Below are 5824 nucleotides of genomic sequence, written 5' to 3' on the forward strand. Positions count from 1 at the left end.
GAGTGTGTGTGAGTGTGAGTGTGTGTGCGCGTGAGTGCGAGTGTGTGTGTGTGTGAGTGCGTGTGTGTGTGTGTGAGTGCGTGTGTGCGCATGAGTGTGAGTGTGAGCGTGAGTGTGTGCGTGTGTGAGTGTGTGAGTGTGTGTGCGTGAGTGTGTGAGTGTGTGTGTGTGTGTGAGTGTGTGCGTGTGAATGCGAGTGTGAGTGTGTGTGAGTGTGAGTGTGTGTGTGCGCGTGAGTGCGAGTGTGTGTGTGTGTGAGTGCGTGTGTGTGTGTGTGAGTGCGTGTGTGCGCGCGCGTGTGAGTGTGAGCGTGAGTGTGTGTGTGTGAGTGTGTGTGTGAGTGTGTGTGTGTGTGCGCGTGAGCGTGAGTGTGTGAGTGTGAGTGTGTGTGTGTGAGTGCGTGTGTGCGCGCGCGTGTGAGTGTGAGCGTGAGTGTGTGTGTGTGAGTGTGTGTGTGAGTGTGTGTGTGTGTGCGCGTGAGCGTGAGTGTGTGAGTGTGAGTGTGTGTGTGTGAGTGCGTGTGTGCGCATGAGTGTGAGTGTGAGCGTGAGTTTGTGTGTGTGAGTTTGTGTGTGAGTGTGTGTGTGTGTGCGCGTGAGCGTGAGTGTGTGAGTGTGAGTGTGTGTGTGTGAGTGCGTGTGTGCGCGTGAGTGTGAGTGTGAGCGTGAGTGTGTGTGTGTGTGTGCGTGTGTGAGTGCGAGTGTGTGTGTGTGTGTGTGTGTGTGAGTGCGAGTGTGTGTGTGTGTGTGAGTGCGAGTGAGTGAGTGAGTGTGCGAGGGTGTGAGTGAGTGTGTGTGTGTGTGTGTGAGAGAGAGAGAGAGTGTGAGTGTGAGCGTGTGTGTGAGAGAGAGAGAGAGTGTGAGTGTGAGCGTGTGTGTGTGAGAGAGAGAGAGAGAGAGAGTGTGAGTGTGAGCGTGTGTGTGTGTGAGAGAGTGTGTGTGTGAGAGAGAGAGAGAGAGAGAGAGAGAGAGAGTGTGTGAGTGTGAGTGTGTATGTGAGAGAGAGAGTGTGGGTGTGTGTGTGAGTGTGTGAGCGTGTGTGTGAGAGAGAGAGTGTGAGAGTGTGGGTGTGTGTGTGTGAGCGTGCGCGTGTGTGTGAGGGATACTGTAAATATCAGACTACTCTTCTGTAAATCCATGAAGGCAACAAATACAAGTTCATATTCCTGATAAAAGCTCATGAAATTTCTCATTAAGTGGCTCCTGTAACCATGGTGAATAGGAACCAGCGTGTGAGAAGATGTGTAAGGGTGAGTGAGTGAGTGTGTGAGTGTGTGTGTATAAGTGTGTGTGTGTGAGTGTGTGTGTGTGTGCGAGTGTGTGCGTGAGTGTGCGAGTGAGTGTGCGTGTGTGTGCGCGTGTCTGCGTGTGTGTGTGTGAGTGCGAGTGTGTGTGAGTGTGCGTGCGAGTGAGAGTGAGAGTGTGTGTGTGAGTGTGTGTGAGTGCGAGTGCGTGTGTGTGTGAGTGACTGAGTGTGAGAGTGAGTGTGTGTGCGTGTGTGTGAGTGCGGGAGTGTGTGTGAGTGTGCGTGAGTGTGCGTGTGTGTGTGCGTGTGTGTGTGCGTGTGTGAGTGTGTGTGTGTGTGAGTGTGTGTGTGTGAGTGTGGGTAGGGTTGGTGTAGGGCAATAGAATATACTAGGTGTGTGTGTGAGATGTTAGTAAACTACAGAGTTTAGTTAAACTTACGGGTGATTCTGCTACTGGTTAAGATAGTTGTTAGTGCAGTCTGTCCAGTGGCGGCATGCTAAACCAGCTTGACCGTTTGAGCTGGTCATCAGTGCTGGTTTAGACGGGTTCTTTCAGCAGGGTTTGTGTAGCTGATGAAGCGCACGTCCAGTAACAGGATCTCAGGTTCAATACGAGTGTTTTACACACCGTCACTGTGACATTGACTTTTTCACCATCTTTGATTGGAAAGTATAAAAAATAAAACTGATTCAAAATATTAATAGTTTCACTTGAAGTATTAAGATAAGTAAAATGAAATTGAACTTAAAAATTAATAAATACTATATAGGTATATTTAAAAAAAGCTATTAAAATAATAAAACACAACAAAATTACTCAAACCTTTAACTAAGATTAAAGCGAAAATAGAAAAGAAACAGAAATGATAACATTCAAAATATAAATATTTTAAACTTCTTGTGCTAAAATACCTACAAGTGAAATAAAAACTGATAAAAAAAATGTGCCATTTAAAAAAACTAAAAACAGAACACATTTGCTAAAAGTTTAACTAAAATAAAACTGATGCCAAAATAATGTGTCATGCCATCTTAACTGCACATGAAGATGCATCTGAGAAACAGAAGAGTTCAGAAAATGAGCGATATTTATATCTGATGCTTATTAATAAAGATGCAGTCTAATTCCAGCCTCATGAATATTAAACAGATGCAAATTCCACTGAAGTGTGTGTGTGTTTAGATAAAAGTCACTCACTTCTAGAAGTCATCAGACCGCACGGGAACAAACACGTGTGTGTGTGTGTGTGTGTGTGTGTGTGTGTGTGTAATCTCTTGCTTATGGACATTTGGCCCGTGATGAGGCTGAGAGGCTGACACTGTTACCATGGAAATGTTAGTTGCTAAGGAAACTGGATTTTCCCTGAGGACTCAACAGCTGTTGCCATGCAGTAGCCGTAGCAACCACACACACACACACACAGCGCTGTGACTGTACAATGAAGCTGTGCTCGTTCTGTCTGTCTCTCTGTCCACACGACAGCTGTGAAGCACACAGTAACACATCAGATCAGCTGGCACTGAGCGCTTGTGTGTGTGTGTGTGTGTGTGTGAGAGAGAGAGAGAGAATGTGTGTGTGTGTGTGTGTGTGTGTGTGTGTGTGAGAGAGAGAGAGAGAATGTGTGTGTGTGTGTGTGTGTGTGTGTGTGTGTGAGAGAGAGAGAGAGAATGTGTGTGTGTGTGTGTGTGTGTGTGTGTGTGTGAGAGAGAGAGAGAGAATGTGTGTGTGTGTGTGTGTGTGTGTGTGTGTGTGAGAGAGAGAGAGAGAATGTGTGTGTGTGTGTGTGTGTGTGTGTGTGTGTGAGAGAGAGAGAGAGAATGTGTGTGTGTGTGTGTGTGTGTGTGTGTGTGTGAGAGAGAGAGAGAGAATGTGTGTGTGTGTGTGTGTGTGTGTGTGTGTGTGAGAGAGAGAGAGAGAATGTGTGTGTGTGTGTGTGTGTGTGTGTGTGTGTGAGAGAGAGAGAGAGTGTGTGTGTGTGTGTGTGTGTGTGAGAAAGAGAGAGTGTGTGTGTGTGTGACGGCCCTCCAGCGCTGGAACTCATCAAATGACTTTAATTAAAGTTCTTCAGCTCCGTTACTAAAACAGACAGTATGTTAATTACCCAGCGTGTCTCTCTCGGGCCGTTTAGGTTGTGAGTCTATATGGATCTTCAGTGGTTTCAAGATGCTGTTGATGAAAAACTCATCCTTGATTACTTAAAGGATCCGCCATCTGCCGCGGGGTGAGCACATTTTCTGATGTGTGTAACTCAAATACATTGAGTACATAATCCATAATAACTCTTCCTCCAGTGAAGAAGTGCATCAGCTGTTGTCTCTCACATCAGAATCCAGCCACATATGTGTTTAGAGCTGTTTAAACGCTGCTTGATCTGTGCAGATCTCTCTCCTGATTCACACCAGAACACTGACTCACTGGAGGAAGAGTTATTATGGATTATAGACTCGTCTTAATGCTGGATGTGTTTCAGCTTTTGTCTTCTCCAGATGTTCACTGATGGACTGGAGTGCTGTGGATTATTGTGATGTTTTTATCAGCTGTTTGGACTCTCATTCTGAGAGGGTGTACAATTTATTTGGGACGCTAAGGACATGTTCCCCTACTAATATTCAGCGACTACTAAATTGTCCCTAGCAATAATTTTTATGAAAAATTAAATATATGGGTATGTAACACTGTTGCTGTAATCTTGGCCGCATCTGAAATCGGTCACACCATTGATATTACCTGAGAAGTTAAAGAAATACTCTGCACGTTTAATAGATGTGTGGCGTGAGAACAGATACGAGCAGAAGAGTTTCAGACACACGAGCACAGCTGAATTATAAAGTTTATCCTCTTTAACTTGATGTTGTTCTGCTGTTTTGTGTTCATTTGCTCTTTTTACATTGACTATCACTCTAAATAGACTCAACAATCATTTCTCAAATATTTATTACAATATACACTGATAAACTGAACATTCACTTCAATGGTTCGAGAGACTGGATGCTTTCAGCTGGTTTCTATTGAACTGTCAGCAACTGAACTGCAGCTCAAACTATTTCAAATACAGTGAATTAAGCTACAAACTCCATCTTAAAGCACAATGTTTCCATCTAACTTAATGGAGGGGTTCACTAGCTGTATGCGTCATATTTTATGTTCACCTGCGAATGCAAACAGCTTTCCTGCTGTTAACTGGACGTAGTGTTTAACGAATCACGTATCTGAACAATCAATAAAGTGTATAATTCTCACGTGTTTTAAGCCTTGGTTATATATCTAAGTGTTTTAAGCCATTCAAGCGTGAGACAGCACGGAATAGATTTCAGTGCGGCACTTACACGCTGTGGTAACCCAAAGTTAAAAGGTCATCTTCCTCCATTTCAAAACAAGCGTGTGTTCAAAATGTAAAGAAATGCTTGTATTACTTCACTGTGACGTCACACTGCAAGATGGCGGCGCCCTTGCTCCAAAAGCTATCACAAAACAACCTTTGTTCTTTAAAATTGTTACAATAATTAATTGCGTCATCAGAGCTGGTATTTTGGCTTTATATACGATCAGACGCTTGCTCTTACTTTCTGAAAATCATACTCAAATGTAGTTAAAGGTGTTTTTGACGAGCGAGTGACCGAGATCTGTGTTTTATCGCCACTCATCATAAGTACTTGGTACATTATTAGCGCAGTGGGAGACGTTCAAACTAATGTCACGTAAGTTACGTCTCTGATGATTGGTTGATATCAGGAGGCTAGCCTCCCTTACGAGGTTTCTTTTCTCAACCCTCCTCAGCGCTGAAAGTCAACGCTCGATGCTGATTGGCCCCCGACGAGCCGCCACTGTAAAAGACGAACAGCTATGATATTTAAAACGTACAAAAGTGTATTGGCTACAACTAGACAGCAAATGCTAAGACTCTTCTCTGCTCTTTATGCACACAAAAACATTATTCAAACATCAGTTCTTTATTTACCCTTGCACTGCAAAGAAGTAGACGTCTGTCTTCAAACTGCGCGTCGCAGTGCTTCATTCTGAATAAAGGCAGGGTGGAGTTATGAGGTTTGAGGATCCAATGGCGTGTTTAGTCACAAGCTCTTTAGAATGCTTTTCATTGGTACATATTTGTAAAACTCACAATCCGCCATAACAATGACCAATAGCACTGATTTAAAATAATAACGAAATGTAAGAGATAAGGACGTTTTTGATCATTTTCCACGGCACGCCCGACAACAGTGGTTGGGAAACACTGTTTTAACTAGGGATGCACCGATACTGGTATCGGTATCGGACCCGATACTGAGCCCTTGTACTCGTACTCGTTAAAATACCCCGATACCAAACGCCGATACCACACAGCATGTGATCAGTGCCATATTCAGACAAAGAAACACCAACAACAGAACAACAGACAGCAGCTTAAGTTATTAGAGATTAAGGATGTATACGAAGTATATGTATGCAATGAATATAATGTTAAACATTCAGTATTAACGCCTGTATAGCTGGTGTGCGCGAGCTGATAAACAAAGCACGCTGAGTGGATTGAGCGCGCGGCGGCGCAGATGCGCGAGCTTGTCGAGGGAATATAT

The 5824-nt window shown here is 44.1% G+C and overlaps 1 protein-coding gene across 2 annotated transcripts in view; it reads left to right on the top strand.

Moving 5' to 3' along the window:
• LOC107575728 (disks large homolog 4) overlaps positions 1–5824 on the top strand; it is an 18937-nt gene that overhangs the window by 956 nt on the left and 12157 nt on the right. The window contains exon 1 of one of the 2 annotated variants that reach the window (XM_016262072.1): positions 3304–3468. The exons of the other annotated variant lie outside the window; for it this stretch is intronic. The gene's annotated coding sequence lies outside the window, so the exon portion shown is untranslated. Of the gene's footprint in view, positions 1–3303; positions 3469–5824 lie in introns of those variants that run through there. 2 annotated transcript variants of the gene reach the window in all.

Source organism: Sinocyclocheilus grahami, unplaced genomic scaffold (assembly GCF_001515645.1).
Source record: "Sinocyclocheilus grahami isolate Dianchi unplaced genomic scaffold, SAMN03320097.WGS_v1.1 scaffold2843.1, whole genome shotgun sequence".
Lineage (NCBI taxonomy): Eukaryota > Metazoa > Chordata > Actinopteri > Cypriniformes > Cyprinidae > Sinocyclocheilus > Sinocyclocheilus grahami.